Source organism: Trachemys scripta, chromosome 6, assembly GCF_013100865.1.
Source record: "Trachemys scripta elegans isolate TJP31775 chromosome 6, CAS_Tse_1.0, whole genome shotgun sequence".
NCBI classification, from domain to species: Eukaryota; Metazoa; Chordata; order Testudines; family Emydidae; genus Trachemys; species Trachemys scripta.
Window position 1 is genome coordinate 35,598,829 of NC_048303.1, and position 20,765 is coordinate 35,619,593.

General features: G+C 43.3%; 1 long non-coding RNA gene across 2 annotated transcripts; it reads left to right on the top strand.

Moving 5' to 3' along the window:
• The first annotated feature begins 2,899 nt into the window (after positions 1-2,899).
• On the top strand, positions 2,900-14,344 carry LOC117878661. 2 transcript variants are annotated; one of them, XR_004646047.1, is made up of 4 exons: positions 2,900-5,898; positions 6,515-6,593; positions 8,926-9,016; positions 14,092-14,344. It is a non-coding gene; the product is annotated as an uncharacterized LOC117878661 (long non-coding RNA). The 2 variants fall into 2 exon arrangements; XR_004646046.1 differs by lacking the exon at positions 2,900-5,898 and having other exon boundaries at positions 6,057-6,593.
• The last annotated feature ends 6,421 nt before the right edge of the window (positions 14,345-20,765 follow it).

Below are 20,765 nucleotides of genomic sequence, written 5' to 3' on the forward strand. Positions count from 1 at the left end.
GGCACCCCAGGGCCCGAGGCGATCCAGGCTGGAGCCGCCGGGGGGCCAGCCTGGGCCGCGCCTCCTCCCCCCTCCCCTTACCTGCTTCAGGCTTCCCGCGAATTAAATGTTCGCGGGAAGCAGGGGAGAGACTTTGGGAGGGGGCGGAGTTGGGGCGGGGCGTGGGCGGGGCTGGGGGCGGGGCCGGGGCCCCGGGGAGTGTCCTCCATTTGGAGGCACAAAATATGGTAACCCTACGCAGTGTGGAATTTGTCCCTATTTGTTTAGATATTGAGGACCCTACTAAAAGGCCTTTGAAGGTAATAGAAAGACTTTCTCTGACTTCAGCAGCCTTTGAATCAGGTTCTGCATTATCCAGTGATGATCTTCAAATGATGACCAGGGAGTTGTGCACTTTTTTCAGAATTGTGAGATTCCAGATACACTCCTGCAATTGAAAATATTAATCAATTAAAAAGCACCAGCTAAAATTGTTCTTTGTACAATAAATGCACATCAGGTTAGGCAATCTGTCACACCGGTCTTTTATTATCCCATAAATAGAAGTTGTCAGAACATTATACACATACCAAACCTCCATCAAAGTCATTGGGAGTTTGGGCACAAAAGGAACGTTGTCTTCCAATATGTTCAGCACCACATATTTCAGATGCAACAACCTTCCCTTCCCCCCCTCCCCATGGACAATTTTGCAATAATGCTCATAAGCTAGAGTAAAAAGGGAACATGCATTTTGCCCTGTTGTGATCTCCTTTGAAAACTGGCCCTGAAAAAGATGTGGGAGTTTATAGCTGTAAGATTCCCACTGAATTTCATAGCCATTGCATGGCTGAAACCCTGCACAATTCTTAGCATCTAGGGTGCAATATACAGCTAGTTATAATTATATTGTTAACACATAATTAAACCACAAGTCACAACCTAAACATTGAAGCAGTTTAGAAATGTGTACGGCTGAAATTAAATAGGAGCTCATTTCTTTGTTCTTAACTGCGCTGGTGGAGATGTTCTGGGCAACAATACAAACCAGTTTGAGATAATATAAATGTTGCTGCAAGGTATCTATGGGTGCAAAAGTGACACATCAGACTCAGCACACAGAGCTGCAAGACACGCACAGAAAAACATTTTTCTAAAAACTGGAGTCTCCATCAGGACTATTGTCCTGATGGGACAACAAAAGTTCTGCATTATTTGCTAGAATAGTATTCCCTGTACTTAAATAATCACAAACCTTCAAAGGCTCAGAGCCTGCAAGCACCTCTGGCTAAGGCTAAATGGCAATACTATGGAGGTGGAGGAAGGCGCCTACTAGAATACCACAGAGATCACTGTTAGGGGGAAACAAACCACCCTTTTAAACATCTTCCTTAATCATATAGGAAAAGCACTAAGCCTGTTAATGAAATGTAGATGATGTGACATTGTTCTCACTGGTGGTCAGTTTTCCTCAGAGATGTAATTCAAAGGAATCTAAAGGTATCAGAAATGTGGACAGAAAAGAGGTTCAATTTGGGAAATTTACATTAATACAGCCATGGAAAAATAACTCTAAAACATAAGCATACAAGGGGAAGACTAGAGCTGGAAGCCGATAATACTGAAAGAGAGCTGGTGGGGTGATAGATGATGACAAGCTCCATAAATGTTTACAATGAAATAGAGCAGCAGCAAAGCCAGTCTGCTATTGGGCTGTAAATGCAGAGGCATCACAGTAATAAGCCTTCTCTTTGTGACTCTGGTGTGATTACATTTAGAACATGGAGCCCACTTCTGGACTCCACCTTATTAGAGATACTAATACACTAGAAGGAGAACAGAAAAGAGGCACAGAAATTATCAGAGGGCTGGAGGCATAGGTGCTGGTAGAGGTGCTGCTGCACCCCTATGAACTAGTAGTAACCCAAATACATGGTTTCTGCCTTCAGCACCCCCTCTATAAAAATTGTTCCAGCACCACTGGCAGGAGGGACTTGAAAGATTAAAAGAGCTAAATATAGCTTTGCTAAGAGATGACAACGTGTGGACAGGGGATGACATGATAACTACAAATATTTGAAGGGTGTCAAATTCAAGGCTAGAGAAGAAAAATGTAGGTTAGTGCAATAACTAATAATAGGATAAAATTAATAATGATGCTAAACAGTGTGATCTTATTGCTGGAACCTGTGCCTCTCCCTCACCCACTCTCCTCCTTCCTATTTGTTATTCCCAGCTGTCTATATTCTGTAAGCTCTTCAGGGAAGGTGCCGCATCTTTTCTTTGTTCTGTAAAGTGCCTAGCACATTTTTGGGGCACAGTATAAATAAGGAATGTTTCCCTAAGAAAAGGAGAATGCTGTCTGAACAACAATGGAAACTTCCTGACTAAGTCCCATTAGCCTGTGTAAAAGGGAGGTGGCAGATATCTGGAACAATCCTGTACTGCCAAGGAAATGGACTCGATAAACTAATCGAGCTTTTCCATCTCTGCCTAGGATTAGCTCATGCCCATACTTCACCTACAACAATACCTGAACATGTGCATAAGGACTGTTTTCTAGACCTTCTCTGCTTCTGGGTAGGTCTAGGAATAGCCCACAGGTGGAGCCAATCCTCTCACCTTGCCCTCAGTTGAGGCTCAGAAGGGAGTCTCCTTCAGCTGTTCCTTCTTAAATATAAAGAAAGCTCAGGGACTGGTTTCAGTGGGAGTTATGAACACACAACTGATGCAATAATCAAATCCCCCCTGTTTGTTAGAAGCATCTCCTTGGTAGAATGTAACAAAAATCATACCCTCAAATATTGAATGTTGCAATTTCATTTCCTGGATTGGCTGAGAGCATAAGCACTTCTGGTGCAGATACTTGTTCATGCACATTTAAAATTTGCTTTTTGCAATTATTTTTGCATGCAGCTTTAAGATGTGCTTTCCCTAAACATTCAGGCCAGTAAAACTTACTCACATGGAAGTTCACAGAAAGTAACTCAAAAAGTTCAAAAGTCTAGCTGGAGTGAATTGATTTTACAACTTGAACAAATATGTGTGGGACATTTTCACAGTATTCACCCAACTTTAATTGTGATCAGCATAATTATTTTAAAAGTGTATTGCCTGCCTCACTGCAGTTTTCTATTTTCCACTTTTCAAAAAACTCTTTTTTTAAATATTCCAAATTGTAAAAAAATTCCCTATTTAAGAAAATAACTGGAACTCCAACTAAGGGACCGGAATGTGTAGTATTTGCATACAGGGGAATCACTAGCAATCCATACATTCCTGGCCTTCCTTATTTTTGCAGGAAAGCAAGACTTTTTCAGAGAGCAGACAAACCCCATTTTTTTCAGAAAGGGCTGTGGCTTTCTTTGTTTTGAAGCACCACAGCAAACTTGCTGCTGCCTTTTCTTGTCATTCTATGCAATTTAATTCTCCTCAGTGCATCTCTATTAGGCTAAACTGCATCCCAATCACGTCACTCACGTATGCTTTTGCTTTGAAACCACTTGGACTGGGGGGGAAGGATTCTGTTTGACTTTGAGCATTCTAAACAGGGAGACTAATATTTCAACTCAGCAGAAATGGCTGCTAATTTTAAACTACCAGTTTAATCTTTCTCTAGCAGAAACACACATTTTCTTCTACCATAAAATGTTCTCATAATAGAAATGAGACCATTCCCAGGGGCGCGGTTACCAAAAGATAATCTTGCCCCAATCTGATTAGAGGCATGAGGTTCATGCCTCAAAATGCTCTAGGGTGTGATTATTTTAGGATAACCCTACCCTGTATCATGGCTTATTGATTAACTAATAAAGCTTCAGTATTATTATTCAGAGGAGGGCTGAGATATCAGAGGAAGATCTGATTCTGGAATGGGAAAGATTCTTTCTTGCTAACAAACCACCTTTCTCTTGCCCTGATTATAACCTGTGTGTGAAATTATAGGGTCAATGGATGCCAGTTTTAGTTTTTCATTGGTGATTAGCTCACTGGTTTATTAAAACTGAAAAACACCCAGAAACATATTTATTTGAAGACAAATTTTCACTAGGACTATTCCCTTTCCATTTAAACTGCATATAAGAGCTACAGAGCAGAATATGATTTGGGTTTCTAGAGAGCCTTTTGTAGTCAAGGTTCTAGAAGTGTGTCACACAGTAGTATGTTAGATAGCAGTGCAGTGATTCATAGCCAAGTATGCCTGCTGTTATACTTTTAACAATAGCTCTTGCACAGCCTGGAACATTAGAAACTATTTTAATGAGAGAAGCAACGTTAGACGGGGCACTGGGGTAAACATCCTGCTCAGGGACATAAGTGATGCCTGCTGATAATGGTGCCCATTCCGAAAGACTATTATGCCACCAGAGGATCACTTGAGAGCAGTGCACTACTCTATGCCAGCGGGAATTCCCCCACATTGGAGGACTCCTGATTTACTCATTTAGTGCAGCTGTTTGGCCCTTATATATCAAAAGAGTGGCACAGAAAGGCTGAAATCTAGCCCTTGCCTCCTAGTCCAGTGCTTTAATTACAAGACCATCTCCCCATCTAGTTTCAGCCCTGTATAGAAACCCACAACTGGCGTGGGACTTGATCCCATAGCCAGTCAAGTCCTTGAGCTAGAGCAGGCTGGATTCTGAGTTCAGTTACACCAATATAAATCTGGAGTTATTCCACTGACTTGGGTAGAGTGAGTCCAGGTTTACTGAGGCATAACTGAGATCAGAATCAGGTACAGCACATGCAAAAAGGACTTAACTCAAAAAAGTTATATCTGTTGTGGTATAATATCCAAACTACTGGACACAACTACAAATACCTATTTAATGTCACCTGCACTTAAATTTGAACATGTTATTGGAAACAAAGGGTCAAGCATTATGTATATGTATCCTCTTTTAGTACTCACAATGAAAGGAGTTTGATAATAATGTAAAGGAAAGAAAGGTTTGATTAAACCCTTCAAGGTGGTATGTGCAATGCAGGTCTAACAAAGGGATCATTACACAATAATATAACCTACACTGGACTAATCCCCTTTCATGAACCATTTGGCAAATCTCTATGTCTGTTTTGTCACCATATGCTCTGCTAACGTATGGTGCTAACTTCTTTAACTAATCAGAATGATCATCCTGCTTGTTCATGCTGCGTGGCAAAAATCTCCCACCATTCCTCACACCTGTGCAGCTCCAGCATTGGTAGTAACACAGGGAGTACTAGTGTAGAGCAGGTTCCTGCAGCTTCTGGCATTTTCAACACCATGTCACTTAGCCCTTCTTAGAGCAGGTTTACATAGCACAGTGTTAAAAATCCTGGTATGCATTAGCACTCCCACAGTTATTTTCAGCTGTGAAGGTGCATCAGTGTTAGTAATGGTGGGAAATTTCGCTAAAAATCCCTAGTGTAGCCCTGGGGGGGCATGAGCAGGTTTCAGGGGATCCGCAAGCAGGACCAGTGTTAGACTTTCTGGGGCCCAGGGCAGAAAGCCAGAGTCCCACTGCAGGGGGCTGAAGCCTAGGACCCTGAGCAACTTAGCTTTATGGTGCCCCTGTGGCATGGGGCTCTGGGCAATTGCCATGCTTGCCACCCCTTAACACTGGCCCTGGCTTTTATATGCAGAAAACCTGTTCCTGTGGCACAGGTGGGCCGTGGAGTTTTTATAGCATGTTTGGGGGGCCTCAGAAAAAGGTTGAGAACCCCTGTCCTACAGTATTCCTTACACTAAGCATTATGGGCTTGATCTTGGCCTCAGTTTAATCAATAGGAGTTTTGCAAGGAGATAAAGAATTAGCAGTCACTCTGTGTAAAGCAATATAATGACTTTTCCATTAGTCATGACACTCCCTAATGAACAAAACATAAGGACCTCCAGAAGAGGAGAGGAAGCTGACGACTTCCAAAAACAACACACAGGTAACCAGTTTCCCCTTATATATATATCAATCACACCTCTTACCCCTTTTACAAGTACATATATATTTGACTTTAAACATATGAACAGTCCCATTTAATTCCTTATGAGATCCAGGCCTATATTCTTTATACACGTTAGTTTTCAGAACTCCGCAGAGATGTACGAGACTAGGCAAGAAGCACTGAAAATGTTTATTTTCCTGTACATCTTTAAATGTGGCTTCTTTCCTTCCACCCCGGACACTGTACTATCCCTTTCCTGCCATTTGTCCCTGTCTGATGTCCCCCAGGGTGAGGCCATCAACATTTGAGTCAGGAGGAATTGAGAACTCTGCGGAGACACATCATACACTTCTAGTAGTTAAATAATTTCACCAATACTCTTCCCCTCAACATCACCAACCAAAACAATTGAATAGCTGAAATGTTCTATGGAACTTCCACCCCAGCATAAGATCATGTCTATAAAAATTCCATATAGGTTTCTCCATGGCAAGTTTAGCATTTCTCCATAGCACAGTATACAAGAACATTTTCATTGTCTTTTACCCAGTGTATAACACTCAAGCATATAAATGAAGCATATAAATCTATTATTTTGTTAAATATGTTTCAGCCCTGTGTAAAAGAAAGAAGTAAAGAAAAAGTCTTGAATAGATGAACATAAGAATTCCTGGTCTGCTGCTCATTTAAATGTAAGTATAAAAGTAAAATTAATCATGAGGGTTTGTTTTGTTTTTCACTGGCATTATTTTTGATAATTTATTGTATGTTATGTGGTTAGAGAGGAATTCTTGTCACTGAGGTTCAGATTTCAATATCGTTACTAATATTGACCAGTATTTTACTCCATAAGTAAGGCAATTGATTCCAATGGGATTAATCACAGAGTAAAGTACTACTCAACACGAATAAGAAATCAGAACATGGCCCTATGTTGATTGGAATCTACTTTTGTCTACTGAATGTTGGAGAGTAATTTGTTTTAAAAATATATTCTTTTCTTCCATGCAATAGGAAATGCAGCTTCATAAATCAACATAAAAATATAGCCCAGGACTAAGACTTGGTGCCAAAAGGGAAAATACCTTGACACTTTCAACCTTGTGTGGCATGTTCTTCATGAAGTTGGGTATTTGGGGAAAATGTGAATATTTTTTAAAAACTACAAAAGTGTTGTAATTGTTGCATAGAAATAACAGGCTTCAAGAACTTTGAAATCCTTTCAGAGATGACAAAGAACAAAGGAAAGTCTCTTCTTCAGGATCCATTCCAGCCAAATTCTGCTGTCAGCTCAGCAGGCAGGGCTCCCATTAAAGTCATAATGTGTTCATGCCATATTGCACATCCAAGGGCAGAATGTGGCCCCGAGTGTCTGATGTCCAAGGCTTAGGGCCAACAGCCATTGAGTGAATTGTCCTTCCATCCAACCCCATCAATACGTATGGTTAATACTAGTGGGGGACTCATCTGTGAGAGAACTACTGTAGGAGTTGTATCAAGGCTCACACAAGGTCAAGGATTGCAGTCCTGGACATTACATTTCATCTGTTAACTCAGAAGGGTTGGTCAATGGCTTTGGACATCAGTCTTTGTACTCAATCTGTTCTAGCCTTTGAAAAACAGAATGGGGAGGCGGAGATGTGTAACAATAGCTAACCCTCTCATAAGAGAAAAGCCATGCTGCTCTCTTCCTGTTGGAAGGGGACGGGAAACCAAAGGAAAGCACACTATAACAACCGTGTCTGCAGAATACAAGGAGGTTCTTTAGCTCAGCACTCCTGATGACCCTGTTGTGGTGGAGTGAGTGTGTGTAACCCCTTTATTTATTACAGGATGCTAATAAGTATCCAGAAGGCAATATGCTAATGCAGACAGTGAGCCCAGAGGACTTGTACTCAAATATCTTTGTATAGCAAAGATAAAGGTAACTAGAGTAATGGAAAGTGCCTGAGTTCTGCAGAACTGTTATTAGAGTGATGGGTGTAAAATCATATACACCTCTACCCCAATATAACGTGACCCGATATAACACGAATTCAGATTAAACATGGTAAAGCAGTGCTCCGGAGGGGAGGGAGGGGCTGTGTGCTCTGGTGGATCAAAGCAAGTTCGATATAATACGGTAAGATTTTTTGGTTCCTGAGGACAGGGTTATATCGGAGTAGAGGTGTAGTAACTAGGGATCAGAAAATGAATGATATTTCTAAGGATCAGTGAGGTATTTTGTTTCCACCAAAATAAAACTCCGGGTCAGAGAGCCTTTGCGTATATGAGAATGAGGCACAGAATATTTATTCTGCAGGGACTGAACAAAGTGAAGTCAGACAATTCCTGAGTAAGTTAACATACAAATTCCAATAGGGATTCTGATAATGCAGACTGTCATTTCTATTGACCCTTGTTTTTTGAAATGTCATTTATTGTTTCTATGATGTCTCTGAAAGCCCTGTATGTGCCCATTCCTGATGCCTGGAGCCAATGGCAAAACACCCTTTTACTGCACTGGGTGCACAGCTGAACTCTAGGGTTCAAATTCACCCCAGTGCAGAGGGCCAGTGCAAGGTCTATGTACCACTTACATGCCACCTGTGCCCTCAAAGTAAGACTTTAATGGGACCTAAAGTGGTGCATGGGATTGTGGGCCCTCTGTGTAGGGGTGAATTTCACCATAGGTGAGTAGAAATGAGCTCTTTCAGAAGCAGATTGGCAGCTCTTCTGTTAAGCCTTAAAACATTAATAGATGTAAGGAGTATGTTATGTGTCTGGCACGGATCTCCTCCATACAGTGCACACTTCTGGTGCTATAGAAATAGCAAATGAAGTTTGAAAGAGCTTTTGATGAAGATTAGCTGCATATGTTTGTAGTTTTGATTACCACTATGGCCAGCCAACTGTCCCTCAACATCCCCTTTCCAGTGCAAGCATGTAAAAGTCTAGCTTGTGCAAAGGAATAGTTCTGGTGAAATTATGTTTTCTATATTTAGAAGCTGATACTATAATTTAATTTGCCTCTGGTTATTGCAGACAAACTATGATTTGCATGGTTTAAAGGCTTTTCTCCACCCCAGAATGAAGGAGGAACTGAATAGTTTCATGTTGGACATTCTCCCACTCCGTAAGTAACTTTCAAGTTATATTTTAAGTACAAACATATGTTTTCTTGGTTAAGTCTTTGGCTGGGTGATGTGGACCCTTGTTTATTTGGTTTTACATTTTACAAAGCCATAAAAATAAATCACACAGCCAGATACTAGAACTAAGCAAACAGTGTGCATGTGTAAGAGAGAGAGAGGATTTGTACAAATATTTGTTTGAATTTGAAAGCAAATTTGGATTTGATCATATTTGTGACCCTTTGTGAAAATATTTGAGCACTCAGTAATTACAGAAAGGGAATGTTAAGGTTAAGCATTCCAGTGAATTTTACACTAGATTGTAGTCTTCAGAATTCGAATTGTGTTCGTAAAAAGGTGCACGAACCTCTTGGGGCGTGTGGAGGAGGAAAGCCCTTTGTGGGCCAGAAGCACCTTGCTCCTGTTTCTCAAACCAAAACACCAAAAGAAAAAGAGGCCACCAGATAGCATTAACAGGGCACAGATGCTTCCTTCCGACTACTCTAAAGCAACTGTGCTCTTACCAGACTAGTCACCCTCCTTCCACTCAAGGATATTGCTATTTCAATAGTGGTCTCTTCACAGAAGGAGGGAAGAGATTAGGGAGAAAGGTTTCCCTGGATGGCTCACACCTAAAGGTATGAGTTCGGTGTAATTTTGCCCTAATCCTTGCAACTGGATCTTCCCATTGAATCCAATTGCAGGACTGGAGCCTCTACTTGCAGGGCCAGTGCTTCCACTAGGCGACCCTAAGCGGTCGCCTAGGGCGGCAGGATTTGGGAGGCAGCATTCTGCCGTCCTCGGCGGCAATTCGGCGGCGGGGGTCCTTCCGCTCCGCATCTTCGGGGCGCTTCAGCAGCGGGTCCCAGAGCGAGTGAAGGACCCGCCGCCGAAGTGCCCTGAAGACACGGAGCGGAAGGACCCCCGCTGCTGAATGCTCGGAGGAGGAGCGCTGCCGCCTAGAGCGGCAAAAACCCTGGCACCGCTCCTGTCTACTTGGCATTTGGAAATGGGCTGTTTCAAGATCTAAAACTTTTGTTAACTGGAGTTAACTATAGACTGAACCAAACCCAAGAAAAGGACTTTCTATTAAAATCTAAAATGGATGTGAACTAGCTCCCTTTCCCACGCCCTTCTTTCTGCTGTGAACCTTGGACCTACTATTGTCAGTCACTTTCATAAATCATCCAATCAGGAAATAGAAACAATACTACATGACTTATGTAGCTAACCAGAGTGTCAATTAAGAATATTTACAGCTAACTGTTTGCAAATAGTCTGCAGGTCAAGAATTGCTTGCTGAAGAAATCCACAGATAACATCAAACATGGTATACACGCAAGCTTTTCCCAATCTGTTTGTGGACAATTTGAAAACAAAGACTAAATCTGAGGAATAAATTAGTGACAAAACTCTGTAAGGCGGATGGAAGGGGCCAGGCTCGGTTTCCCCCTCCTTCCCATGGGCCCAGACTTGGCCTTGATGGCCCAACCCCTTCCCTTTTGTGAGGGCATGTGGGTGAGGCCAGACAGAAACTCTAAGTATTTATATGGGCCCTGTCACTTTAGTACGTGAGCAGTTTTTCAGCTGCTGCCAGAACAGCAGCAGTGGATAGTGAGAGAGGGAAACCTTCCCATGGGAGTCTGACCCTTTGATGTTATGAGCATGACACCAAGGGCTTTCATCTATGATGTCATCAGTACTGACAAGAGAGTGTATGGAGGACCCTCAAAGAGAAATTTGGGTTTGCCCCCTCATTGGATGTTAGGTGAATTTTGACTAAAACGCTGCTCTGGCACACGGTGGGAATTTTGTATTAATAATCTAAAATAATATATAAATAAGTTAATTAAGTAATAAATATTAATCACTTGAAAACCAAACCGTTATTAACTAACTAGCAGATGTATAATAGCTGAGCAACCAGTTTATTACTAAACAGATATTTGGCTAGGGATAAGAGTTAACAAAAATGAACTAACAATAGGTTGGTGGAGGGGCAACTGGGGGATAATATACAAAGAGAACTAACATAACATGTGCCTGTCATCAGTGGGAACCTCTTTCTTCATATGCTTTCCCCCACGCCTCCATCTGACTTTATTTCATTTAGGACCAAAAGGTCTTTGACACAGGGATTGTTTTATGTGTTGTATAGAACCTGCCATGATGGGACTTGATTCTTCACACGGCATCATCATCATTACAATTTACTGCCAGCTTCCTCTATCTGCAAAGCATTCCCTGGTGTCTTCCAGCACAAGGAGGTGTTCAGCATTTCCTACAAGGTGCTGAGAGACCTCCCCTCCTATTGAATCAATAGGAAATGAGGGTGCACCTTGCAGGAAGTGTTCAATACCCCCCTAGCACTGGAACCAAGGGGAATACCTCTCCCTCTCTACTACATGCACCATGGAAAGGGGCATCAGACTCTCTGCAGCACTTGTGTTTGACAAGGAAGGGCGCCCTGCAGCTGGAGCTAGTTTTATGTGACACTTGCCCCCAAGCACTCTGCAGGCTGGGGGAGTGAAGGACAGTTTTGGCATGAGGGATGCGACGTGGAATGGATTTTGGTTGGACTAGGTTTGTAGAGGAAAGAGGGAGTGATGCAGTATGAAAGAGGGATTGAATTAAAGAGCGTACATCTGAGAGTTTGAGGTAGCTGCTAATGGCCCCCCTCTTTAGTCTCTTAGGCCCAGAAATCAATGGGAGTTAGGCCTCTAAATACTTTTGAGTATCTGATCCTTGCTTCCCAGCAATTTCACTTTCAGTGACCTCATAACCTTGATGACCATCCTGTGAGGTGCTTAATGCAATCTCAGGTGGCACTTACCATCTTGTGGAATTGGGTTCATAATGATTAACATAAAGCCAGCGGTGCCTGGTGTGGTCCCATTTGAAGCACCCAAGGCTGTCTGACTTGGAGGACAGATGGCTGTAGGGTTGCTACTGCATGCAGACAGCTAGATAGAAGAAAGCTGTGCTGGAATCTTCTCATTCTCAGCCTGCACCCTGCTCTGGAAGTCAGCAACCCACTCAGCGACGTAGAGTAGTATCTGTTCATCAGCATCCCCTCCTGTTCCTAACAGGCAGGAACCCTGAGTCCCTGTTACCTAGGAGAATGGCTTTTAAGGGGGGGAGCCTTCAGTTTCTGCCATCTATCCCAGTGCCACTATCCTAGTCATCTGCCTGATGACCCTCTAGTGCTAGTTGTGCAGGTAGAAGACGCTATACTGTGCTTTAGGTCTCTGAAGGCAAGAACAACAGAGTCATGAATATCTCTTGTGCTCTATGCAATAATTATCAGTTGTGGACAAACTGATTTCGGGTTTTAGCAAAAATTGATTTGAGTAAATTTTCCTGCCAAGCTCACCTGAGCCAGCTAGCCAGCTTAGTCTAGTGCCAAATCTCTCCTAGTGTTCCTTCATTTGATAAAAAAACTGATAAAAACAATTAGATACAGCTTCACCCAAGCTAGCCATACTGCAAACTTGTTTCTCTCTAGTTGCCTGCCACTCAGCTATCTAGACAGGTTGTCATTATCAGCCTCCCACTGCCCCAGCTTTGCCCCAATTTTTTTAAGCCCTACAGCATTATCATTTGATGTGGCTGATGAGGGAATTAAAGTAGATGAAGATTGAGGATACCACTCCCTTAGGTAATGATATATTCGGATTCCCTCCAGCTATCTTGCTAACAACCCAATCCTCCTCCATCCTGGCCATACTCCCCTATATTAAGAACTAAAGAATAATTAAAACCCCTCTTCATAAGGTGTGGCTAAATTCAATATTCAGTTTAGATTATGTTAAAAATGCTTGTGATAGATGGGGTATGTTATGTGCTATGGCAATAAGTTAGTTGGCTTGTAATAGCCAGCAGGAAAAGCAGACAATACCTGGTGCTCTACTTTTGAATCACAGCCTTCAGTAAGCCCTCATGGAAACAACAATGATTAGGTCTTAATAGTTGTATTAATCTAATATGGGTATTACCTGTTCATACAGCAAAGATAAAATGAGTAAATGTTATAAATATATTTTATGATCCATCAGGTACACAAAGCAACACAAGAAGACTGTGCATAAGGCTGTATAGACATGTCAGGGTCCCAATAATATCACAAGACATGGGAGCTTTCCTTCTAAGGTTAGCATGATCTTGTCAGAATTGCCCACCCTGGACCCTTTTAGGCGAAGAAGCTTTGATTTTAGAAGAATTGTCAATTTCTATATACATATACAAACTTGGGCCTTGATCCTGTAAATGCTTATTACTAGGAGTAGGCTCAGTGGCTTTCATACGATTAATCACATACATACATCCAGCAGTAAACATGTGCAGGATTAGATCTTTGGTTAGATAGTTATCTATAGATACTAGGAAGTTTTCTTCCTATATCAAAGATCATAGGCTAGGGGAGTCAAAGCAGCTGTAAGACACTGCTCCAAAAACCTCCTTCTCTTAGTCCACACCCAGCAATTCTGATGAGATCATACTAACCTCAAAAGCAAAGCTCCCACGACTTGTGATATTATCAGAACCTTGAAGTGTGCATACAGCCTTATTCTTTTTTTTTTTTTAATTTTATATACATGATGGATCACATAATACCGTAACAAGAAAAACAGGTTTGATGAAAAAATCAAATAAAACTAAACAGGACAGTGAACAGTGGTCATAAGCTTTAAAAAAATATGAGGGGGTGGCAGGGAAGACAACTTTTTCTGTCAGAACAGTGCTAGCTACAGGAATCTGCTATGGTTTTCTTGACATGTGGACAGAGATTTGTGTTCCTGAGAACACATTTGGAATTATATAAAAAAAACATGCTACAGATTTCCAAAAAACTATTCTATAGCAGTTTTACTGTCCTGGTTCTTGGGTGAGGGGCTACATCACTCTCTATCTAAATTAGGGATCTCCAGAGCAGAAGCCATTGTGGTGTCTTAGCACCAATGCTGAGGAAATGCTGATTTTGACCATTTGGGGAATTTATATAAACCTATGAATTCTAGTCAATTTTCTGAATTCTATTTCTGATCATAATCTTCATAAATCTTTGCCTTTCTTTCAGAAAACGTCTGAGAAACTGAAACAGGACCATTAGGAACTGAATAGCCTTGCCATGGCAGAACAATGGAGACTATCTGGTCATGCCATTGAGTGTTAGCCCTGGTCTACACTAAAGGGTTAGGTTGAATTTAGCTGCGTTAGGTCGATTTTATAGTGAATGCATCTACACAAACAACCTTGTTCCGTCGACCTAAAGGGCTCCCCTGCAAGGGGAGTAGTGCTAAAATCGATCTTGCTGGGTCAAATTTGGAGTAGTGGGGACGCAAATCGACGTTATTGGCCTCCAGGAGCTATCTCAGAGTGCTCCAATGTGACCGCTCTGGACAGCACTTTCAACTCCAATGCACTAGCCAGGTACACAGGAAAAGCTCTGGGAACTTTTGAATTTCATTTCCTGTTTGATCAGCGTGGAGAGCTCAGCAGCACAGGTGACCATGCAGTCCCCCCAGAATCGCAAACAAGCTCCAGCATGGACCGAACAGGAGACACTGGATTTGACTGCTGTATGGGGAGAAGAATCTGTGCAGAGAGAACTCCAAACAAAAAGAAGAAATACTAATATATATGCCAAAATCGCAGAGGGCATGATGGACAGAGGCTACAACAGGGAGACACAGCAGTGCCACGTGAAAGTCAAGGAGCTCAGGCAAGCCTACCAAAAGACAAAGGAGGCAAACAGTTACTCTTGGTCAGAGCCCCATACATGCTACTTCTATGATAAGCTGCATGGCATTCTAGGGGGGGACCCTACCACTACCCCACCACTGTCTGTAACACCTGCAAGGGGGGAGTCTCACGCAAGACAGAGGAGGATTTTGTGGATGAGGAGGAGGAGGAGGAGAATGCGCAGCAGGCAAGCAGTGTATCCGTTCTCCCTGGCAGCCAGGACCTTTTCATCACCCTGGAGCCAATACCCTCCTAAGGCGGGATCCCCAACCCTGAAGGCGGAGAAGGCACCTCTGGTGAGTGCACATTTGTAACTACAGTACAGGGTTTAAAAGCAATAGTGTTTAATGTCTGATTTGCCCTGAAGACTTGGGATGCATTCGTGGCCAGTACAGCTACTGGAAAAGTCTGTTAACGTGTCTGGGAATGGAGCGGGAATCCTCCAGGGACATCTCCATGAAGTTCTCCTGGAGGTACTCTGAAAGCCTTTGCAGAAGGCTTCTGGGGAGGGCTGCCTTATTTTGTCCTCCACGGTAGGACACTTTACCACGCCAAGCCAGTAGCAAGTAGACTGGAATCATTGCAGCACAAAGCATGGCAGCAAATGGTCCTGGGTTTTGGTCACATTCAAACAACATTCAGTCTATATCTTTCTGTGTTAGCCTCAGGACAGTGATATCATTCATGGTATCATAGGGGAATTTTTGTAAGGGAACAATAAAAGGACTCTGTTCATGCTGGGCTGTTTGCGCTTGCTAAAAGGGATCATCCCTGAGAATAGCCATGCAGCAGGGGGAGGGGTGAAGGGATCATCCCAAATAGCCACCCCGGGAGGTGGGGAGGGGGGAAAGATGTGTGCTGCACATCCACCCGAAAACTGCAGCCCCTCCTTTTAAATGGCAAACCCAACCGGCATTGCTTGCTATGGGAAAGGAGGGCGCTGCAGATTGAAAACATTCCCACATGTTATGAAGGCATTAGAAGCCAAACCCACGTACCCTTTGGCTTACCATGGCAGCCTAGAAACCGAATTCTGTTGCCCAGCCATGTGTGATGTGTCACCATACCGGCAGGCGCTCAATAGAAAAGGCAAAATGCAACCTTGTACCTAAAAGCACATGTGCTGTCTGCTGTCAATTGCTTGATTCACTGTGAAAGTCTCCCTTTTGTTCTCAGAAATTTTACTCTCCCTTTTTATCCCACCGCAGGTGCAAGTGTTTCTATGCTCCCCCTATCATCTCCGTCCCTGAGGTTATCACAGATTAGAAGGTGTAAAAAACCATACTTGCGATGACATGTTCTCTGAGCTCATGCAGTCCTCCCGCACTGATAGGGCACAGCTGAATGCAAGGAAGCATTCAGTGGCAGAGTCCAGGAAAGCATTAAGTGACTGTGATGAGAAAAGAGACAGGATGCAATGCTGAGGCTAATGGGGGAGCAAACTGATATGCTCAGGCGTCTGGTGGAGCTGCAGGAAAGCCAACAAGCTCACAGACTGCTGCTACATCCACTGTATAACCGCCTGCCCTCCTCCCCAAGTTCCATATACTCCTCACCCAGACGTCCAAGAACACGCCCGGGGTGGGGGCGCTCCGAGCATCCAGCCACTCCACTCCAGAGGAAGGCCCAAGCAACAGAAGGCTGTCATTCAAACAGCTTTGATTTGTAATGTGCCCTTGTCTTTCCCTCATCCCTTCCCCTCCCCAACCCCACCCGGGCTACCTTATCAGTTATCTCCCCCTCCCCCTTTTTTTTTTTTAAATTAATAAAGAAAAAAAGAATGCATGGTTTCAAAACAATAGTGACTTTATTTCCTTTGTCAGCTGTGATCGAAGGGGGGAGGGTGGTTGGATTACAGTGAATTAAAATCAATGAAGAGGGCGAGTTTGCATCAAGGATAAACACACACAACTGATACACTGTAACTTGGCCAGTCATTAAACTGGTTTTCAAAACCTCTCTGATGTGCAGCACGCCTACCTGTGCTCTTCTAATTGCCCTGGTGTCTGGCTGTTCAAAATTGGCAGCCAGGCAATTTGCCTCAACCTCCCACCCCGCCATAAACGTCTCCCCCTTACTCCAGGTATTATGGAGCACACAGCAAGCAGTAATAATAGGAATATTGGTTGCACTGAGGTCTAACCTAGTCAGCAAACAGTGCCAGTGAGCTTTTAAACATCCAAATGCACATTCTACCACCATTCTGCACTTGCTCAGCCTATAGTTGAACTGCTCCTTACTACTGTCCAGGCTGCCTGTGTACAGCTTCATGAACCATGGGAGCAAGGTGTAGGCTGGGTCTCAAAGGATAACTATTGGCATTTCAACATCCCCCAACAGTAATTTTCTGGTCTGGGAAGTAAGTCCCTTCTTGCAGCTGCTCAAACAGCCCGGAGTTCCTAAAGATGTGAGTGTCATGCACCTTTCCCGGCCATCCCACGTTGATGTTGGTGAAACGTCCCTTGTGATCCACCAGTGCTTGCAGCACCATTGAGAAGTACCCCTTGCGGTTTATGTACTGGTTGGCAAGGTGGTCCGGTGCCACGATAAGGATATGCGTTCCGTCTATCGCCCCACCACAGCTAAGGAACCCCATTGCAGCAAACCATCCACTATGACTTGCACATTTCCCAGAGTCATTACCCTTGATAGCAGAAGGTCAGTGATTGCATTGCTGCTTGAATCACAGCAGCCCCCACAGTAGATTTGCCCACACCAAATTGATTCCCGACTGACCAGTAGCAGTCAGGCATTGCAAGCTTCCACAGGGCTATCGCCACTCGCTTCTCAACTGTCAGGGCAGGTGTCATATTGGTATTCCTGCGCCTCAGGGTGGGGGAAAAGCAACTCAGAGTTCCAGGAAAGTGGACTTACGCATGCGAAAGTTTCACAGCCACTGGGAATCATCCCGTACCTGCAACTCTATGCGGTCCCACCAGTCTGTGCTTGTTTGGTGGGTCCCAGAATCGGCGTTCCACTGTATCAATCAGCCCCACAATATCCCAATTGCCACATCCTGTGCTTTCAGGAACATCTATGTCCATGTCCTCCTCACAATCGTCCTTGTGCTGCCGTCTCTTAGCCAGGTTCTGCACATACTGCAGTATAATGCGTGAGCTGTTTACAATGCTCGCAACAGCAGTGGTGAGCTGAGTGGGCTCCATGCTTGCTATGCTATGGTGTCTACATGGGTAATCCAGGAAAAAAAAGGCGCAAAATGATTGTCTGCAGTTGCTTTCACGGAGGGAGGGGAGACTGACAACATGTACACAAAACCACCCGCAACAATGTTTTTGCCCCATCAGGCATTGGGAGCTTAACCCAGAATTCCAATGGGCACCGGAGACTGCGGGAACTGTGGGATAGCTTCCCACAGTGTACCACTCCGTGAGTCGACGCTAGCCATGGTAGCGAGAATGCACTCTGCCAACTTAATGCACTTAGTGGGGACATAGACAATCAACTGTATAAAATAGATTTCTAAAAATCTACTTCTATAAAATCGACCTAATTTCATAGTGTAGACATACCCTTAGTGATCCTCTGCCAGCAATCCTGAAATAGGTCAGAGAATGGAGAAACCCTAGTGGAGGGACAGAAGGAGCACAAGGTATTAAAAATTGGTCTTAAAAAGAGAGGCTTTGTAACAAAGATGGGCACTCCATCCCCAGAATGGGAAGACTGAGCAAGCAGAAAGGGGGAGCAGGAAGCAACTAGACCCTCTGAAGGACATTGACCAAAACTCAAAGTGCTGAGTACCCTGGAGGGGTCTGCACTCAGGTATTCATTATTTTTCCAAAGATCTTAAATTTCTTGTGATTTTCCATGAGTAAAGTGTGTGTGTTTGAGAAGTTCCTTTGCCAAACCTGTCTGTGTTCTTTACCTTAACTGTCATGTAGTCCACAAACAGCTAAATGGTAAGACACAGAGCCCATGCAGGTGGGAACTCAGGGAGAACATGCATAAGCTACTGGGGAGACTTGAGGACAGTTCAGCCCTAGTTTTGAGGTGGCAAGGGTAGCTGGTCTATGACACTCAGTGTCCCACAAGGCACATCAGGCAGGGAGTCCGCCCATTAGGAGTCTGCCTGAGAGGTCAGACTTATTGATATTGTCTGGATGCTGTTCAGACCCAATTGGCTTGAAAGCACAGGGGATCCAAAGATGGAGTCCAATAGAGCAGCTTGGTAACCATCCACAAAAAAGAACTCAGCCTGGTATGTAACACTGAGTGCCTCTAGTGTATAAACAGGGTTGTAGCTAACATGTTCTGATCCTGTTGGAGACAAGTCCTTAATGTTTTATAGTTCTATTGTTTGATTTAAAGAACTTTATGAACAGCTGATTATTGGGTGATAGGCTTGTGAGATCAGAGATCAACTCAGCTAATCATAAACGGTGTTTGTTTGCATATGCAATCCTATTAGCTAAAATGCTGTAAAAGTAGGCTGGCTCAGCGATATAGCCACACAGCCCAAAGAATTGCCACCCCAACCTTGTCTCCCTAGCTCGCAGGCCTTGACAGCCACAACTTCCAGCTAACTTACAGAAGAGAAGAGACTAACTACAGAGAGATGGTAGCTCCATGGGGTGAATTGCCACTGAGCTAATGTGATGTTCGCACTCACACCCAGTTATGCCAGGAAAGACTTGGCTAGCCACAGAAGAAAAAAAAGCACAGCGGCTAAGTTGTGAGTCCTCCAGCTCTGCTCATTAAGAGGAAGATATAGTCCCTCTTATTTGGAAAGAATGGTATGTAAGAGAGGGGTTCCAGGAATTGGGGCCTGGTCAGGATTGCTGGGAAAGAAGTCCTGAGCTAATTGCATTGCTGCTTAGGGATAGCAATACTGTACTGGCTGAAATTGGAGACTTATCTTACATTTGCACTTGGCTTTGACATTTGCCTGGCCAACAGCCGACCTGCCCACTTGGGACTTAGCAGAATGATGCTGGAGCCGTTTTTTAAGCTAGGTCCATGGAAAGCTCTGTCAGGGATGTGGGCAGAATCTTGGTTTTCTTAGTTGTGTTTGTCCATAATAAAGACCAGAAAAGCACTTCATATTTCCCAGGCATTATGAAATAAAATGCGATGAGGCACTGAGTGGGCCAGAGTCTGGCCTTCTGGCAAAGTGTGCACCACAGGGGGGAAATGAGAGAACTACTCCACCCTTCAAAGTTGTACAAGTGGCTTTATTTTACACACAGGGGCCCAATACATATCTTAGGAAAATATTCTACAGTGATGTATCCTTCCAACTGAACAACCAGCAGCTACAATTATCACTATCTGCAGCCAGTGACTGGCCACCAAACCAGATAAAGACAAATCAGAGAGGTTTTTAAAAGAAAAATCTTAACATTGTACTTGGGCTGACTTTCTAGATTTTTTTTTCTCCCCTTAGTTTGGTAAGACTGGCTTGACCTGAGACTTGCTATTTCCAGCACAATGTTTTTTAAAATATGTTAAAACTTAAATTTTATAATATTTCCAATTTTCCCCGCAAGTCTGGAGGGTTCAACACAGCACTTTCAAGACAGCCTTAAGAGAAGTCTCTTTTCAGCAACTAGCTGTAAAGAATGTTGCTACAGCTTTTCTAAAAGTATATCTGGATATGTCTATTTAAATGTAAAATGAATGTTAGTATTGAGACAAAGTACCCCAAAATGAAAACTCCTCCTGCAGTATTAATGCACATCCTTACATTTTATGGTATATTGTTGACAAGAAACGAATAGGCTATGTTCATGTCTTAATAAAACAAAGAATGTGCTAAATACAGACAACATGGCCATCAATAACTAAGGCATCCTTAACAGTATATGACCAACATTCCAAACTATTCTAGTTATTTTAGTTGCACATCACAAGCCATCTAAAGCCAGATGGTGTGAAGATTTGCCTACTTGGCACTTCCTCCCCGGCTATATTTTCCCTGCTTGATTCTTCCATATTGTTCCTGCTCCTTCCCCATCTCCTCCCCAGGACTATACAACCAACTTCACATCTCCA